This window comes from Crinia signifera, chromosome 3 (genome assembly GCF_055691185.1).
Source record: "Crinia signifera chromosome 3, ASM5569118v1, whole genome shotgun sequence".
Lineage (NCBI taxonomy): Eukaryota > Metazoa > Chordata > Amphibia > Anura > Myobatrachidae > Crinia > Crinia signifera.
Genome location: NC_139219.1, coordinates 57,109,948 through 57,130,495, shown reverse-complemented (window position 1 = coordinate 57,130,495; position 20,548 = coordinate 57,109,948).

Sequence of the window (20,548 nt, the reverse complement as noted above, 5' to 3'; positions counted from 1 at the left end):
ATTTTCAATATTCGTATGGGTTGGTCCTCATGGCCAGGGGGTTCCTCCCCTCGTTGTCAGTGTATAGTGTTGTTGGCCAGCTGTGCCACGCATACATTACTGTGGCAACACCCCCCCCTTCATTAGTCGCGCGCATCCCCCGTTTGTGGGAACCTTGTTCGTTACTTTAGCAGGGTTTAACATTTTCTTTTGTTTCCTCCGAGGTGTTACCCAGGATCCGGTGGAGTCTTCTGGATCCCTGCCGTCAGCCGGGTTGGATGCAGTCCCGACGCCCCCCCCACCACGTGCTGTCAAGAGAGAAACTGGTTTCCGTGCAGGCTTCACTCACGCATCGGCCAGGGGGAAGCAGAATTCCTCCTCTAGGTATTCAGACAGTGCCAGCTCTTCAAAAAAGGCCCTGGATATTATCCTGGGTTTTTGGTGCTGATCCACTTTTGGCGTCGCCGCCGCAAGCATTGCGGCGGCTGCAATATTTAGTGCTGAAACTGCCTGTGCGGGCAGCTACCTGCGCAGCGGCCAGCAGGCTTCCTGACTCTTCCGTTCAGGCAATGGGGACGATGGAAGTCCGCTGCAATTAGGATTTATTTAAGGTAGATAAGATTTGGATGTAGTGCGCCTGTGGCGCTGACCCAAAAACGCTGTTTACCCGCTGGTTTTGGAACAGCTAGTGTTCCGGAATCAGGGGTGTGAAGGACTTTCTTGCATTTTTTACCTCCGTGGGTCCTTATTAATTTCAATTTGGCCCACCTCCCCCTTCCGGGACACACGAGAGGTTTTTATCAAGTTTTCGACTTCACTTGGGTCCATTGTACTAACTTACCTTGTCATACTAATCAATGCAATGTATATTTCTAACGGTTAGGAACTTTTTCTTTCAGGCTCCCCTTCAATAAGGATAGGGGTTTTGTTGAGGTATAGTTCAGTTTTAGTTTAGGATAACGGACACTTAGGTAGGTCTTCGTGGGTGGCATGCGGCGGCTCTTAGAGCTCATCTAGTTAATCTCTTAAGAGCCTGGCGGTGGCGGTAGGGCGTCACGGTCCAGCGGTCACTTGTGGCATGAGAGGGCGCTGGGAGGCACTACCCCCGGGAAAGACGGCGGGGTGTCCTGCCTTTGCGGGGGGGCGCTGTGGGCACTTCGTCAGCGGAGTGTCCACACCAGCCAGAGAAGGGGTGGTGAGACTTCCCAGCGTTAGGTTGTGCCTTAGTCGGATGGGGCCGTCTCAGTCGTCCCCATGTTAATATCAGTCAGTTGGGGCGTTTAAGTCGCCGCCATTTTTGATGTGACTAGAGCTGGGCGCCGTGACGCCTTATTGCCAGCCCTTTACGAAGAAGGGTCATACCACATAATAAATATACTATGCCCTTTAAATCTAATTGCTTTGGTGTCCGTGTCTTTATTGTGTCAGTGTGAGTTATTCTTTAGTTAAGCTAGCTTAAAGTGTATGCTAAGGTTCAAGCCAAATAAATGTATAGACGCCTTAGATAAAGCGAGGGCTGCCTAAGCCAGAGCGTACTTAAGAGGATTACATTTTTTGGGTTGGCAGGAAAGAGTTAATGACTGCTAGTTGCCTAAAGTTAGTTTCAGTTTTGTGGTTAGACTATGGGAGAGCTTAGGGGCGTGAGCTTAGGAGAGGGGTATATAGGCAGGTCCTTACAGGAAATGCTTTCTCTTGGAAAAGTTCTTCAGCCCCACCCACCCTCCCTTGCCTTTGGCATTTCAAATTTATAGTCAATTCATTAGTACATTTACCATTATCAGAACTGGGGCGGTAGGGCGTCACGGTCCAGCGGTCACTTGTGGCATGAGAGGGCGCTGGGAGGCACTACCCCCGGGAAAGACGGCGGGGTGTCCTGCCTTTGCGGGGGGGCGCTGTGGGCACTTCGTCAGCGGAGTGTCCACACCAGCCAGAGAAGGGGTGGTGAGACTTCCCAGCGTTAGGTTGTGCCTTAGTCGGATGGGGCCGTCTCAGTCGTCCCCATGTTAATATCAGTCAGTTGGGGCGTTTAAGTCGCCGCCATTTTTGATGTGACTAGAGCTGGGCGCCGTGACGCCTTATTGCCAGCCCTTTACGAAGAAGGGTCATACCACATAATAAATATACTATGCCCTTTAAATCTAATTGCTTTGGTGTCCGTGTCTTTATTGTGTCAGTGTGAGTTATTCTTTAGTTAAGCTAGCTTAAAGTGTATGCTAAGGTTCAAGCCAAATAAATGTATAGACGCCTTAATGAAGGGCTGCAAAAGCCAGCTGGGTGAATTACTACACCTTAAGCACTTGTTCAGGGCAGAGTGTGCTGTGTATAGCATAAATGGGGCATTTCACTTGCCAATGCCACTCAGGTCATTTGCAAATCACTATATTCACCCCTGTGAGAGGATTCACTGGATCTTGTTACATCCTCCAACTCCCAAGCCACTCCCTGTGAGTTAGCTGGGGACTGTGTACTGTGGTGACTAGTCCCTTTTCTGAGCACTAGTCCCTGTTATGAGCTTGTTGTTGAGCATACTGCCAGTGACAGGCAGGAAAATGTGCTGGCCATGGGCAAGAGAGGGTGGTCTGTTACAGACCTCTCAGGTATTCCTACTGCAGGCAATACCTGGTAAAGAGATGTTATTGCCTGAACAGGCATCGCTTGAAGAAAACATGAACTGTTGTTTGTTTATTTTTGTGCCTTTCCACAACACTGTGAGAATAGGCAAGGGGAGGAGGAGACTCTGCCTGTCTGGGCTCTCCTTTCTCCTTTTACAGACCTCTCAGGTATTCCTACTGCAGGCAATACCTGGTAAAGAGATGTTATTGCCTGAACAGGCATCTCTTGAAGAAACTCTGCCTGACTGGGCTCTCCTTTCTCCACAGAAACTTCCCTGCTGTCTTCCGACCTGACAGGGTTAAATAACTTTCTCCTCTTAAATAATACCTCATTCTGTGAGGAAGAGGAGGTATAAGCAGCCACAGCCATGTAATGTTTGGAGGGCCGTTTGTTTTGCTGAAGGATGGGGATTTTATTAGTCTGTCTGTAGCAGACACAGACACAGCTTCCTCCTTCCTTCAGCGCTGAGGTAAAATCTGACCTCAGGGGGCGGAGCTTAGCCTTATATACAGCAGGTGCATGTGACTAGAGTGCACCTGCATGACCTGCAGTATATGTGCACTGCCTGTGCACATGTCATGCATCAGCAGCTAAGCTCCCTACTCCCCTGGCTGTGGTAAGGTAAGTGAAAATTTTATTTCACTATACCATTCCAGCGTATGTCGGGAGGCTTACACCATAACCCACCAGCTGTTGCTAGGTGGCAAGCCTCCCGACGAACACCCAACAGTGCAAAGTGCATGAGTATCAACCTCTTTATCTCATGCATCTTAAGGTACCCATACACCGTGGCAACTTCTCTCAAAAAAGTCACAGATGAGCCGCAAGAACCTTTCCAGGTGTGCAGAATCTCCTGCGATATATCGCATGCGGTCCTTTTGCATGCGATATATCGCATGGGATCCCAGCCAAGTCTGTGCGGCTCAGAAGCAATCCACGTGATCTCTTCTGCAGCCGGTGCAACTCACAGCCCGTGCATCGGACCAGCTGTCATTCACCCGCAATTTGGGCTCTTATTCCTCCGACTGATCACCGCAATCGCAAAAAACGAACCCAAATTGCAGGTACATTGCGTAATGTATGGGGGCCTTTAGATTGTGCTGTAGCGAGATGAACAAACAGAACATAGGATTACCCACATATAGGAGGATGTAGAGCATTAATTGTGTAGCCATGGAGATTTGTGAACACAAAGGCTGACAATTAATTCAAACGTTGACAGAAATACTGTTAGCATTAACATCACAATAAAACGAACAATGAAAGTAAAAGACAAGATATATGTTAGTTGTCTCTCTTTGATCTAAGCCACCTACACATCTCCCCAATTAGAGATAAAGAAATGTTTTCCATCATGCTTATTAACAAAGGTCTGTTGGATTTGTCTTGTGGTTATCTTCAATTTTACATAGTTAGAGCTTCATCAATTTAATGTATCCCTGTGGTGTAAGAAGGTCAGTGAATATTAATGTATGCCCAAGTAATACTTTGAACACACATTTGCATAGCAGTCAGTGTAGTACAGCCATACAATTGCAATATTAACAGCAAATAACAAGTATTCCATAGATCAAGCTTTGCAGGAAATTGTATTGTATGTAGTACATGGCTGTGTTTGTGGGTAATTGCTACTGTTCTCTGCTCCCCCATTAATATGATAATACAATATCTTTCTCCAGAGAGATATCCCTTTAGTCAGCAAATTATGTTGCATGGCAAGTGCATCCAATCTGGTGTCAGACTTTTTGGAATCATCGAAGCATTTTGTGTTCTGATTTCCCAGGGTCTGTGCGGTGCACAGTCATTTACAGCGGCAGTTTCACCGTATGCAACAGATTGCTTTATACTGTACAGTCAATTTGACAGCTGGAGGTCAGCAACCACTAGAGTGCATTTATGTTTGGTTATCGAAGACCTATTTTTATATTTTGTTGCGACTATACCATTTCTAAGATGCTTGCCTTCACATTGTTTGTCCACTTCTATGTGGATATATGGTTACATGTTTTGACTAAATAGCATTTGTCATTGCTTTTTATATAAACTTTTTCATTGCAATGTTACCTTCATGAACAACAGCTATTTACATGTTATGATTACAACTATTTTATTTAATTCCGAGTAATAATCTTTGTTCTACATATAATTCATCAGCCATACCATACCCCACCTGGAGGTGGAAATCACCACCTACGGGCCAGGTATAGAAAAACACTCTATTGAGTCTGACAAAAATATGGAATGTTTTGGACTGCCGAGGTATCTTCATGGTGCCCTTTGGGGCCTGCGTGGCACTAGGTTGCCTTGTAGAAAATCCTGCTTTAATCAGAGTGGGCGTAAGTAGAAGGCTCTGCCTGAATGAGTCTACATGTCAATCACTGTCAGATTGGATGTTAGAGAAGGATGTTTACCAATAACAACTCTTCTCATCTTTATTTTTTTTCTGGCTTTCAGATGACCACATGTTGGACATGTTTTGCCGGGCCACACAATATTCAAAACTGTTCACTTGTCTTGAAAATCAGTTCTAGATTTCCTTGCAAATTTACAGAATTAAAAAGTGTTTCCCCTTCCCCATTCAAACTGGTTCATAAGCAGTCATGTTCCTGACCACAAACTGTTCCATACTGTAGGTGACCAGAGGGTGACTTGAGTGTTTGTGCAAATAATGAACACTTACTCACACTCTAAGGTCTCCCATATTGTTTCCTCTGCCCCTAGTGACATCATGCACAACAGGTATTTCTTCTGTTATTGTAAGACTAAAGAGAAAGGAGTTACGGGGAATACAATTAGTGCTGAGCGGATTCGGACGGCAAATATGCCCAACAGTGTCGCACTTTACAGCAGTGGGGATTAATCCTACACCATGTAGCATCCTACACCATATGGTAGCAAGTACTTTTAGATGAATCCTGCATCGCTGCCGCCAATTGCAATCCTCGTTGCATACCATCCAACTGTACCGTTTTAGCCGGAACAGTACCGATTTTTTATGGTTTGTACCAGCTAAAAATCAATGTCCCCTTTTGTACCGGTTTTCGCCTCCTTCCCTATGCCTCCTCTCCAGCTCCGGCAAGTGTCTGGAGCAGTGGAACAGCAACAGCAGCCACATCCTTCCCCTCCCACCTGACGGCCTGCAGCGCCCGCTCCCGCCAGCCTCCTTTGCAGTCGCAGCCCAGACATGCCACCAATCTTTAAAAAAGATAGGAAAAGAGGACATGGCCACACCCCTTTTACCCATGGCCACATCCCCTTTACTCATGACCATGCCCCATCCCCTATTTGTACCGCCTTTGTAAACCCCGTTTTGAAAATAGAGACTGCAGAAATCTGGTAACAAATACCGACCAATGGCAGTTGATCTCATTGGTGAAAGCAGATGGAATATGAAGCATGGGATCATCAGTCTCAATATTGGGTGTTTTTAAAACCCAGCAGCACCTTTGTTACTTTGTTAAGTGGACTGGCATAAAACAAGGGTGCAGAATAAAATTTACCAACAGCTAAGGAAGAAGAAGAAATCAGCTTGACATAATATTGACTGGTTGATTATGCTTAATATTGTATAAGTTAAGCATTAATGGCACTTACAGTGTAGGAATAAAATTAAGCTCGTTCCTTTAAAAGGTTAAAATTGGATAAATAACTTGAACAAATTTTGCCATAACTGAACCGAGATCCTCACCGTGGGTAGGAGAGCAGCCAAGGAGAAGCATGCAGAGTGTGTAAATTACAAGGGTAATGACAATGCAATTAGCAGACATTACTATGTGTTAGACCTTATCCCGATATAATCAATTTCAATCACAAGTTAAGATTTGTTTAATTGACTTAGCCATATTATAGATTAGGCTTGTAGAAAATGAAATGTAGAGTAAAATTACCGTATATGTATGTAAACACAGGTAAATAAATGTTAATTTGCTTAAAGGTCACATTCTCTCTGTGTGTTTAATAGAATGCTCATGTTCCATGAAATAAAACATAATTTACTTCAGAAAATGTAAAGAATCCATTTTGTTTTAATAAATAGAAGATTTTAGTCAACATTCCATTATCTGCATGTGAATGTCTACCTGCCACGCCCTCTTTACCAAATATTGAGCTTTCACCTATTGTGCCTGATTTATTTATTTACAGGTTTTTTTGTATAGCGCAGCATATTCCGTTGCGCTTCACAATTGGAATTCTGGTTTACTCACAAAAGCAAACTCCTTCTTTAATAGACAAAACCATGTGCGTGCACTGCAGGTGGGGCAGATGTAATATGTGCAGAGAGAGTTAGATTTGGGTGGGGTTTGTACATATTGCAGTGTTAAAACAAAGCAGCCAGTTTCCATGTAAAAAAGTATTTACATGGAAACAGAATAACTCACCCAAATCTAACTGCAGCGTACATGGTTTCGTGCATTAAAGAAAGAGTTTTGCGAGTGAACCAGAATCAGGCCCATTCTCTGTAGAGGGACTGTTGGGGAGAATTATATCTGTTTACTGACAATATCTGGAAGACAAGGAAATTCTGGACTCTATACATTGCTATTAACCTAATGTTTGGATAGATGTGCAGCTTACTGCTCACACCACTAACATGTGCAATACAATAGAACAATATTATCCCTACCAGACTAGCTGGTTGGCTGGAATGATAATCTGCAGTGTGTGGGAGCAAACGATAATCATTCGCTTGCTCCGGCATGCCAAAAAGTGGGCAATCCAACTAGTGAAGAAAAGCAAACATGTTATTAGCACATGCCTGCCGACTTTTGAAAATTCCTCTCCGGGAGAAGCCCGGAGAGGAGTGAAGGGGGGCTGAACGAGGCTTCGTTATGGGGGCGGGGCAAGACTGATGTTGCTAAGCCCCGCCCCCATGACCGGCATCTCATTAATTAGCGGGTCCGTGGGTGGGGGGAGGGGCTAAAATGTCACGAAACTATGGGATTCATTTAGCCCCGCCCCCTCCCCGCGGACCCGCGAAATTCGGAAATTTATGCCGCGGGGAAGGGGGGAAGTATAGACTGTGGCTAGAATGCGGGAGACTTGCCCACCTTTCTGGGGGGGGGGGGGGGGGGGGGCGGGAGGGGGACCCGATTTGCGGGACCCTCCCGGCCATTCCAGGAGGGTAGGCAAGTATGTATTAGCAGGTACAGAGTGGTTACACTAGGTCTATAAATATGCTTATGCTTATTACTCCTTAATGTCATTACACAGTGTCCTCTATTACTCCCTCACAGTGTCACCACACTACAGTTATAGGCAGACACTGTCAACCTATTCCTATGACATTACTAGCTGGAGAAGTTGGTGTCACGCCTGAGAGCAGGGCCAGTTTTAGGGATGAGGCCACCCCTAGGCCAACATTTGTGGCCGCCCCCTGGACCTAGATGGAGGGAGGACCCAGAGCTCAGCAGTCCCCTCTCCTGCACGCCAATAGGCTGTGTGTACTTCAGTGGGTCGCCGGGCGGCAGTGGCTCGGCTCAGCCTGCACCAGCGAGCTGAGCGGCGGCTCCTCCGGGACTGACAATCATTCATGTGCATGGCCAAGCGGGCAGTGGCGAGTGCCAAGCAGCCCCGCCGCTGACATGTTGGCCATGCTGCCGGGACTGACAAAATAGGCAGGGCCCCTTTCCCCTTCTTGAACCCCCGGCTTGCCTGGCGAGACCTCCGTTGTCAACAGCACTGGTCGCACTACAAAACCCTTTTACATTGCTCAAGGGAAATGTGAACTCCAGTCCAAAGCTCCCTTTCTGTCTAGACTGGAGTCCCTGCAGACCCCTCCTGATGGCTGCCCTGTGCTGATAGTCCGATTGACATATGTGCACTTTTAAGATAAAGAAAAAAAAAGATGTTGGGTGGAATGTAATAGGGTGTGGGAATCAGAAAGTGAGAGATTTTGTGAGAGTTTTCCCTTTCTTTTTTAAAAGCGGCAATCATTTACACTGCAAAAACCAGGTTGATTTTGCCATGTAATTGATTGCCGCTTTAAAAATAATGGAATACTCTCACAAAATATCTCACTTTCTGATTCTCACACCTTAGTACATTCTCCTCGATGTGTTTACTAAAACAGTTACAATAGAACCAGTTATGAATAATACCAAATCTTTTGTTCACCAGCAATGACAATGTATAGATGTAGTTTTTCAATAGCGACATATCAGAAAAGATAAATACACAAGATCTTCCCGAGTTCTCAGATCAAACATAACAGATGTCAATATGTTTTATTGTAGATATAAACTTGTTATGATCATCGTTTCATTACAGTCACCCCAGGAACACCGCGTAATCTCAGCCATCACTCCACTGCTTTAAATCCATCATCGCAAGAGAAAATATTTACTGTGAAAATCAGCAGTTAGCAAACCTTTCTCTACTACAGGGCACCCACGTTTAAAATGGTGGTTTGCTACAGTAGATAAAGAAACATAAATCCAAGTACAAAAATTTTCAGAGTAAAATAAAGGTTTTGATACTTGTGTAGTTTCATGGCGGCAGTTACGTAGTCAGTGCAGTGTCCCTGTCAGAATCAGAGTAGTGTTCCTGTGGCTAGCGTAGTCAGCGTCTCTGTCAGAATCAGCGTAGTCTTCCCGTGGTTCCTGCTAGAATCAGCGTAGTGTTCCCCCGGGCAGCGTAGTTATAGTAGTCAGCGTCCCTGTCAGTATCAGCGTCGTGTTCCCGCAGCCGCATCCAGCTTAGTTAGTTCTTTGCGGCTAGCTGAAACTTACGTAGTTAGCGTAGTCAGTCAGTGTTACGCAGTTAGCGTGTAGTCAGCGTAGTCAGCACGTTCGGGGCTAGCCGGAGCTTACGTAGTTACGTAGGCTCTCCCGGTATTTAGGGATGGACAATGCAGGAAAGAAGTACTGCATAGTAAGGTATTGAGGAGTAGCCACCTCAGAAGATAAAATTCCTATCATCTGCCCTTACTGCTGCCCACAAAAGAAATGGCGGACGGAGCTTAAGGAGAATAATGAACCCCGATGCCTCCATACAGTCATCACAAATTGAAATGGATGATGGGAGTAAGGAGAGAAGCTGTGTACAAATGAGAGACTCGGGACCAAGCATTTACTGACCAGCCAATCCTCTGGCCTTCTGAAGTACACTAAGCGAGGTGGAACGCAAACCGGAAGTGCCGTGTGGAACGCACGACACTTCCGGCCAATGAAATCGGCGGAAGCTCAATTACAGCACATCTCCCATCGCTCTGGAGATGATCACGCCGGGTGGACCGCAAACCGGAAGTGCCGTGTGAAACGCACGGCACTTCCGGCCCGCGAAAATCACGGAGGTTTCATTGGATAAGGGGAGTACAAAAAGAGGAATTAATCAATGTGTGCATATACCCAGCTTGAAAAAGGAGACCTGCGTGTCTCCGAAACGCGTTGCTGACCATTTCAAGGACACACTTTGATTGATCCAAACGGTGCTATCCTGAACCTGATGCACTGATACCGGAACACTTGGACACTTTACCTGGACCGCACCTTCTAGCACTTTGCACTTTATGTTTGGGGACTCATCCAAAATCAAGCCTTCTGCGGTGGTGCCGCAGAAACTTCAATCGAAGTATAGCCCACCGCAGCACCGATTTATGGTGAGATGACTCAATGCATTTAAAACCCTGAATATATGAAAATTTGTGATCCCTATTGATGTCCCAAGTATATTCCTGTCTGTATGTTTAATGTGTTTTTTACCTGTTTTTATTGAAAAAAAAACTTCTCCAAATAAACCCTTGTTGATTTAAATGGTCTTTATCATCACATCTTTTTGAGAGTGTTGCGCCAGGCTACAACTGGTCTTGTTGTTTTACTATTGCACACGGATTGAGTCAAAATTCACATTATGCCACACAGATTAAGGCAAATTTTTACCACATGGATTCAGCAAAAATACACACTATACCAAATGGATTGAGCCAAAATTCACAATATGCTTCACAAACAGGGACATTGCACACCAAAGGTGTGCATTAAAAATGTACACCATAATGCCCATTACATGTTGAGCTGCACACTATAATGTCCATTATGTATTATGCCTGTGACAGTTAGTAATGACTACAGCTGTGCACCAGCTAGGTAATATGGGTCATGTGACAGTTAGTAATGACTACAGCTGTGCACCAGCTAGGTGATTTGGAAAACATGGACCATTGGTAGATCTCTGTGTAACACAGATAGTCAGAATAATTTTTATATACCACCAACGTCTGTAGGTAATGCCCCCAGTTCTCTGTACTGCGCATGACATTGTGCTTGGACCCGTCACCCTCTGTCTTCCCCTGTCACTCTCTTCCTGTCACCCACTCTTTCTCCCTGTCACCCTCTGCCTCTCCCTGTCACCCATTGCCGTGTTGCATAATTGGGTTGGGGTGAAGGAGGGGGGCCTAAATTATATTTTTGCACCGGGGTCCACAACCCACAAGTTCCCCCGCTGTGGGGGGCCTAATATAAAATATTTAAATATTTTCCAATTTTAGAAATTGATGCTCATCACTACTGTACATGGTTGTTTTGTGATGAATGTTGGCTGCCTGCTGCTTATTAATCTGTAACAAAAATGTAACCACAAAGTAGAAATACAGAATCAATGCAAACAAACGGACCATGAGCTGAAGACTCAAATCTTTCACATTCCGACTCAATTACAATATTTCCTCCTTGACAACTATGCCAGTAAAATAGAACTATGGTACATTAATGTTTTAGCCGGGGCAGAATCCGTGACCCTAACCAATCACATTAAAAAATGTCAGCTTTAAATTTTAGAGTAAGACGAAGTAATTTAATTAGATCTGAATATATTATTTCATTAGAACTGAATAAATCACGTAATACATCAGTATATTGGAATTTAAATGACCATTTAGATCTTTGCTGTTAATATGTTTTCCAGTCAGTTTTTCAATTCATCATGAAACACATTACTTTGGCGGTGATCTATCGAATCTTGGAAAGAAATAAAAATGGAGAGAGATAAAGGCCTTATTCAGACCTGTATGCTAGGCTGAGTGTAATTGCAGCCTAGCAAACGGGCAAACGCCGCCTGCCGCCTGACCAAACTGCCTTCCCCCCCCCCTCCCCCCAGTGTTCCCCTGCTCCAGCCCCCTGCCTGTCCCCTCCCCTCACAGTGTGAACACCTCGGTGAGTGTGATACCCCCCCCACCATCTAATATGGAGCTGATTTTGGATCTGAATCGGCCCCAATGTAGCAAACAATCAGCTCCTAAATGCCATGTTTCAGATAGGGCCAGATGCACTAAGTTTTAAAAAGTGATAAAATGGAGAGTGATAAACAACCAACCAATCAGCTCCAGCTTGACATTTTTCAAACACAGTCTGTGCCATGGCAGGTAGGAGACGATTGGCTGGCTGTTTATCTCTCTCCATTTTATCACTTTTTGAAGTTTAGTGCATCTGGCCCACAGCTTGCAAAATAAAAATTAGAAGCTGATTGGTTGGTATTTTATCTCTCACTCCGATTCATCTCTCTGCAAGGTTTAATATATTTCCTATTTTGCGTTCTTCCCCATATAAAGGTACATTTAAGACTCCACATTTTACGGATGTCTCTGTTCCGCAGGACACTTTGTGTTGCTATTATGAAACTGCATGAGATGATTTAACTATTGGCTTTTTAGTGTCATTTACAGTGTTTTATGAGGTATGCGGTTTTCTGCTAGAACTGGATTTAGGTGATTGTAGTGATTATGCTGCCATTACTTCAGTTTTGACAGTGGCAATTTTATTGTGAGGAAACTGCCTGGGAGTCGAGAGCTGTTGCTGAAACATAATGTCTACCTGGAACTGAAAGTACTGGGTAATATCAAGAGAAAGATTATTTCACAGCCCACAGAGATTACATAAAGAACGGAAAGGAAATGGGCACCGCTGTTCATTTTACTCACCCTCAGAGCAGAGCGGCAATAAGCAGTGGACATTTTAATTGCTCTTATGATTAAGTGCATTGATTTTAGTGAAACTTCAGTTTAGAACTCTGTTTATTTTCTTGTATTATGACTATTACATCATAGTTGCCTACCCTCCTGCATTCTGCAGGAGACTCCCTGAAATAGCGGCAATCTCCCTCTCTCCCTCATTAGTCTAGCAATCTTCCTCATTTCACCTAGCCCACATTACACTGTTACATTTTTGGGGAAAAGAGGAATGAAAGATAGATAAATTTACATTGAAAAAGGTGTTCTAACACCGAAACGCGTCGACAAGCCAGTGTGGAGTGTGAGCAGCCATCACCTTCTTTTGGATCTACATTGGATTTTGTATGTATTGTACAAACTTTAAAAAAAAAATTATATATATTTTTTTTTTTTTTTTAAATAGTTTTTTTCTTTTCTTTTTTATCGTCTGTTTTTGTGGATGTTTTTTGGATACCTCTGGATGTCTTGGGATCCTTCCATTGTTGGGATGGAGGATTTTTAATTCTGTTTTTGACTTTCTGCTGCTAAATAAATATACCTTTTTAAGACACTTGGTTTGATATTTGGAGCAAAAAGATTTCTATATGAAAAGGATGGCTATCTAAAGATAAAGAAACTGCTATATGTGGTGGAAGACTTGCATAACTGTAAGTCGGGTACGCATATCCCCTATATAAAGAAGCTACTCTCGGTACACTTTATAATTCCTTTATGCACATGTGGCACAAGGCGGAGGAGTTCTGATCTCCATAAAGATACCTTTATAGGTATTAATTTGCACAATATAGTGTGAGTTATGGTATGACAACAGTCCTTTATCCATTAAATATAAGGCACAGGTTGCACAGGGCGTAGGAGTTTTGATCTCCATAAAGATACCTTTATAGGTATTAATTTGCACAATACAGTGGGAGTTATGGTACAACACCAGTCCTTTATCCATTAAATATAAGGCACATCCAATTAAAAATTATACACACCTCCTTTTTACACAGGGGTGTATTATTTAAATACAAATAAATCTACACATTTGATTTTTTTCTTTTTCGTTACTTGTGTATTTTGGCGGCGCCCATCGCATCGCATACCATAACGCATGCGATGGTATGCGATGCGACGCAATTTCGTTGGTTAGTGTACGATGGCATACAATTTTCAAATTGTATGCCATTGTACATGGCATACAATGCCATACGATGCGATGCGATGTGATTAAACATTGTATAAGCACCCTAATGGGTGCTTATACAATGTTAAGCACCCTAATGGGTGCTTACAATGTTAAATGCACCCCCACACCACCCCCCCCACTATAAACGTGAACCCGAAGCGTGGCGAGCGCAACGAGCCCGCGAGGGGCGGCGGTACGCGTCCTACGACCTTTTCATACCCCCACTATCCACGTCGGCGTGGAGTTGAGAATAGATTAGTTTGGCGAGCGCAGGAAGCCACCGACCCCGAAGCGTGGCGAGCGCAGCGAGCCCCGCGATGGGACGCGGATACCTGTGAAGCCCGCGCAGGGACGCGTTTACCTGTGAAGGTATCCACGCTTCGGGTTCACGTTTATAGTGGGGGGGTGGCGTAGGGGTGCATTTAACATTGTAAGCACCCATTAGGGTGCTCAAAAGCACCCTTTAGGGTGCTTATACGATTTTTCATCATATAGGGGGTCAAAATCGCGTCGCATCGCATGCCATCGGGTACATGGCATGCGATGCAATGCGATGCGTTCATCGTACGATCCTGAAATCGGGCGCCGCCAAAATACACAAGTACCTCTTTTTCCTCCAAACACTCACATCAACGGAGAGAAATATGCTACCACAATAAATCACGAGGGAAAAGAACCTGCTACGGGCATATACTAAGTCCTGCTTACAGTGAGTGGGGTACGCCCATATATCATTTAAAAACCTATGTGATGTGTTGAAAAAAGAAACCTTTATATGTGTACCTTGTCTATTTTCTGCCTAGTAAGGTACGACCCACACTTTTCCGAATTTTCCACTCACTGGGTGTCTAAATAATTACAAAAAGTGAAACAAATCTACACATTGATCAATTTTTTCTTTTATATCCACACCCATGGAGTTGAGGTCACCTTAAAATCAGGGCCGGATTTGTGCCTAGGCCCGTGAGGCACCGGCCTCAGGGCGGCACCAATTAAGGGCGGCAGGCAGGCTGACATTCTGTTAAATAGCAGCATGGCACAGCGGGTGACGAGCACCGCAGACATGAATTATCATATGTCGGCGGCAGCGCCACTCGTCACCCGCCACTGCCCACCCGCTGTGCCATGCACATTACATCACCGCTTAGTGGCTGGGTCTGACGATCCCCCTGCGTGTCCAGAAATGGCTCAGGCTCACTGCTGCCGGCGCCCGCCCATTGGCTACTCTACACACACACAGTCTATTGGCTGCGTATCTCGCAGCTGAGCGGCGCGCAGATCCTCCCTGCGCTTAGTCAGTCACAGTGTGAGAGAGACTGACAGAGACACTGTGCTAATCACTGTACTAATAAGTGCCTCTCTCCCTCCGGTTCCTCCGTACAGTGAGCAGTCCAGAGTGCTTAAAAAAATATTAAGGTGGGCTACAGTTACATTTTTATGAAATATATAAATAACAATGTATATACATATATGATTACTTTAAAATAGGGGGGTGGGGGGGGGAGACACAAAAATGTTGTGCCTAGGGGCGGCCTGACCCCTAAATTCGCCCCTGCTTAAAATACCGTTTGGAGGAGAGAAAGAAACCGCTACGTGCCTATACACTGCTATACTTACCGTGAGTGGGGTACGCCCATTCATCTACTCCATTCCACCCCTTTTTGGTAACCGAGTGTGAAATATCTATAGCGATATCTAACTTTTAATTTCTCTGATTTTCTCCATATATCATTGAGAACAATTATTGAAGAGATTGGAAATACATGAAGATGCAGATATTCTGATCCCTTTTTGACTGATTGCGCCTCAGATTTGGAAATCCCCAATTTGTGTATTGTATGGTATTTGAAGGGTTATTTTGGTGATAACCAGGGGATAGTACAGCTCACAGGCAGCAGTGCGCCAACACAGGTCATATCCTAAAAAAAAACATTTTACAGGTGTGGAGCTTGCGACCAGTGGCTCCACCCAGGACATAAAGCCGAGATGGGGTAAAGTCACTATCCCAATGTACCCAGACAGCCATAGTCAGGGCTGCCATAACTAGCTGCGGAGTGCAGGACTTATACCGTAGAGCCCCAGCCCAGTCCAGTCCGATAAACCTCCTATTCCGTTCTGGCATCCCAGACCAGTAGACTTCCCCCGATGGCAGGTGGTGTGAGTGTGTCAGGGGGCCAGATGTACTAAGCTTGAAAAGTGATACAATTGGGAATGATAAACCATCAGCCAATCAGCTCCTAACATTGTCTGAAAAATGACAGTTAGGAGGTGATTGCCAAGTGGTTTATCACAGTATGCAGTAATTTGATCAACAGTGTCTAGGTCATTGGTCAAAAAAGTCAACCACTATTACAGGCAGAAGACTGACACATAAAAACAGTTGACATACATTAGGTCAACATGAACAAAAGGTTGACACAAGCAAAAGGTTTGTTCATACATTACCATCCCAGTGGGAATAGTGGGATAATATAATAGTGTGCCGAGCTCAGTGAGGCATCCTGCCCGAAGCATGGCGAGTGCAGCAACACCAAAATCACGGAAAATGCATGTTGACATTTACCATGTCAACTGTGTGTCGGCCTTTTGTCCATGACAATCGACCTTTTTCATGACCTTTTGCCTGTCGACCAATTGACCTAGACGCTGTCAAACTAATGATCCAAACCCATTCAATCACGCTCCACTTTCTACTGTTAAAGGTTAGGATTAGTGGCAGTGTGGGGTATGGAAAGGTTTTGGGGATGAGGTTAAGGTCAGGTGTAGGGGTTATGGGTAGAATTAGGCTTCACTTTAACAGGCAGTGCTGTCATTCTGACTATTCCGACATTTCCTTAGTGTTGACATGTACAGTATACAGTATGTACAGTATATTGCAGCCGCTGAAACTGATGCTGCAGTACACATATGAAAGCATTATGATTAAAGGCACTGTCACCTACAAGCTTAGCATTACCACAGAGGAAATAGATAAACATGTCATGTGCACTTTTGCCGGACATGGACATGAAGTAATCGGAGTCACTCATCAAGTGCCCACATCACATTTATACCATGCGAATGACTGGAAGTTTGCACTTTAACCGTCTCTTAGTCCATAAGTTGTCACATCATGATGCGTCCGTATTACTGCCATGCCGCTGGCCTTGGAATGCTCATTGAACTACATTACAAAGAACTAGAACACAGCTAATTTCAGCAATCTATGTACAAGCTGCTGTTGTGTCGCCTGTCATATCCAGGGAAGTAGTGTACACACACTGTAAGAGGCTGCCTTATATTGTTACCAAGACTGGTGTTACTGACATTTCCTTCCACGTCTTTACTACATAGTTGCCTTCCCTTCTGCATTCTGCAGGAGACTCCCTGAAATAGCAGCAATCTCCCTCTCTTCCTCATTAGTCTAACAATCTCCCTCATGTCACCTAGCCCACATTACACTTTTACATTTTTGGGTAAAAAGGAATGAGAGATAGATACATTTACATTGAATCATCAGCGCTATTTCCCAGCACTTTACCAAGTATAGTAGCTCTTACTAACGGCTTTGGGATCATCTACATTTGTATATAAGTCATTTTACAAGATTCCTCTCAGATGTAGCAGTACACACCCACGCTTCTAGGTGCCATGTTCCCAATCTCTTCTCACAATCTCTCCATATATGGAACTAGACACGCCCTTTGGGTGGAGCATGACTCGCCCCCTCAATGGGGCGCTTTGCAAAATTCTATTACCAACTATAATCTCCCTGAAACCAGTTTTCAAAAATAGGCAAGTATGCTTTACTAGACAGTAATATATTTATATATTTATTTGTTACCAGTGTCTTATATAGCGCAGCATATTCCGTTGCGCTTTACAAGCTTACAATCTATAGGGCAGGGCATCCAAATAAAGGTCTACGCATATTAGACAGTATTAGGTTGACAGTCATGAAAAAGGACGACATGAGGTATTTTTTTTTAAGTTTACTTTAATTTTTTTTTAGGTGTATCCGGCCTCCTTGCTTCAGGCACTATTATATTCTCCCTCCACGTCCACTGGGATGTAACGTATGAACAAGTCCATGTTTTTGTTGTTTATTTTTTTTAAATCATAAAAAACTCATGTTGACCTTTTGCATTTCAACCTTTTGTTTGTGTCAACTTTTTGTCCATGTTGACCAAATGCATGTCAACCATTTTCATGCACCGACCTACTGCCTGTCAACCAATAGTGGTGGACCTAATGACTGTCGACCTAACAATCGCATGCCTATTAGACAATGAGGGCCATATGCTAAAGTGTGGGATTACAGAAGTGGAGATTATAGCAACCAATCAGATCCCAGCTATTTTCTGCAAGAAGGTACTATATAATAAGTAGAATCTGATTGGTTTTGGTTGGTTTGAGTAACATCTCTACTGCTCTATATCATACTGTATCTGCGAGTATGGGTCATTAGGTCGACCAAACTAAGGTTGACATGCATTGGGTTGACCACCGAAGTTCGACAGGGCTTAGGTCAACTTGGCTATGGTCGACAGGGTCAAAAGGTCTACATGCATTTTTCACTTTTTTGTCCCAAATATTAACACAGTCAACAAAAAAGTGCAGCTCGTCCCCTCATATGGCTCGTTGTGCCCGCCATGCTTCAGGCTCGGTGCATCGCTACCTTCTGCGCACAATTATATTTTCCCTCCATGACCTAGTGGGTGGTAGGGCATGAAATACCATCTGTCAGCACATGTCGGCAAAAAAAAAACCTGTGAAACACCGTCCACCTTAAAATGTCGTCCGTCTCTACACTTAAGTAAGTATACCCATTATATTCTATTTGGGCTGTAAATATAAATCTGTTATGTAATACTGTACCTTTGTTGTTTCATGTAATTCATGATTTATCTAAATAATACATTGTAGACTAAAAGCTGATCTACTGCTCGTTCAAGAAGAGTAAATAAATTATTATCTGTAAATGGCAACAAGGAAAGCGATTTTTAAATGTCATCTAAGGTGTTATGTCCTGTTAGTCATCACTCCATTATTTATCATACAACAGATATGAACAAGCGAGGGCCAAGTCAGCATAAGAGGAGTTAGGAATCCCAGGTTTTTCCTATAAAGGTCAGGTGACAAGCTTGTCACTGTGGCGGAACTGGTTATGGTCTGCTTGTCTATCATTAAGGTTAGCCAATCCCAGTCAGGGGAGGTTACTAAGAATAAAGGATATACAGTATAAGGGAGTCCCCATAGGCACACGACCTCTTGGGAATTATCCTTTTAGAGTCAAGCCCACCCGCCTAAAACCCGTTTTTTGTTTTTCTTACTTGTCACTGCTTTGTGTTTGTGTTGAGGCACAGCAGGTTGGGGGAACGCTGCATTTTTGTGGCTTTTAGGGCGCATATGATCATTGCGGGCACCTGTCCTCATTGGTGAGTTTGTCCTGCTCAGTGCGAGGGTATAGTGGGTATAGAGTGATAATATAATAGTGCCTGAAGCATGCGAGAGGACATGGTAAACTTATACGTTGCCCACTTCGAGTTGACCTTTTCCTTGTTGTTGACCTTTCCCATGTTGTCATTTTGCTAGTGTTAAGCTTTTGATCACATTGACTTAATGTTGACCTTTTTTGCTGTGTTGAACTTTTGCCTGTCAACCAAGAGTGGTCGACTTAACCCCTTGAGTGGTGGGTTTTGCAGGACAAACTAACCAACTTACCTGCCCCAGCAAAACCCACCACAGAATGTAGCGCCACCCCACCCCCCAGCCCTCCTCCCCCCTCATCTCCGCTCTGGCCATCGTACGCCGAAGCTCCCTTTCCGCTGCCCCAACCACCATTCATAACATACAGTGACCAGGTGGCAGGCTCGGGGATGTTTGTGAGCCACGCTGTGAACCAATCACTGTAACTAGTGGCGGCAGGGGCAGCAGCAGGGGAGCTCCGGCGTATGATCGCCAGAGGGGCAAGGGGGAGCGCCCACTGTGGGGGGTGCTCAGAGAGGTGATGCGCTAGTGGTGCACCGCTGCAGGCACCACCGGCACACACCTTCATATTGGTGGTATGCCTGGAAATTTTCCGGGAAAGTCTGCTGCGGCATACAACTGAATAGGTTAATGACTGTCGACTTAGACACTGTCGAACATTCGACCCAAACCTGTTTTTTGAAAATGTCCTGCTGTCCCACCCAAAGCAAGCCGTGTCCATTGGTTGATTTGGCGGGGGAACGTGGTAGCGCAGTTGGGTGGTAGGACTTATTATTCTCCTATTGTTATCATGCAATTTTGACATTGAAAAGTGATAAAATGGAGAGTGATAAACCACCAACCAATCATCTCCTACGTATTATTTTTCAAAAACAGCCTATGACATGACAGGTAGGAGCTTATTGGCTGGTGGTTTATCACTCTCCATTTTATCACTTTTGAAGCTTAGTACAGTACATCTGGTCCTCTGTCTTGTCTGTCGGTATACTGTATATTCTAGTATAAAGGAACCCACTGCAGTCTATGACTGTTGCACACGCTGGTACACTTGGTTGACCAATCGCTGAACAGGATAATATTGCTACCCAATCACTGGTCTGGAGATCCCTTTGGGAACTAATACTACAAAATCAAATCATAAGGTTAGCAGAAAAAAAACGCGTGAACCAGATACAGACGTGATGGTAGAGTCTAGCAAAGTCTAATTAATCCCAGCAGACCCTGGCCCCACAGGAAACACTTCATTAAATTTTAAGTGATATGTGATGAAAAGTTATAATAGAAACTGCTATAGTGGAAACTCATCTTTACTTACTAATTACCAAAACTTTTATTTCCAGCGTGTATCGCAGGTACAGATTGTTTTAGCTTCT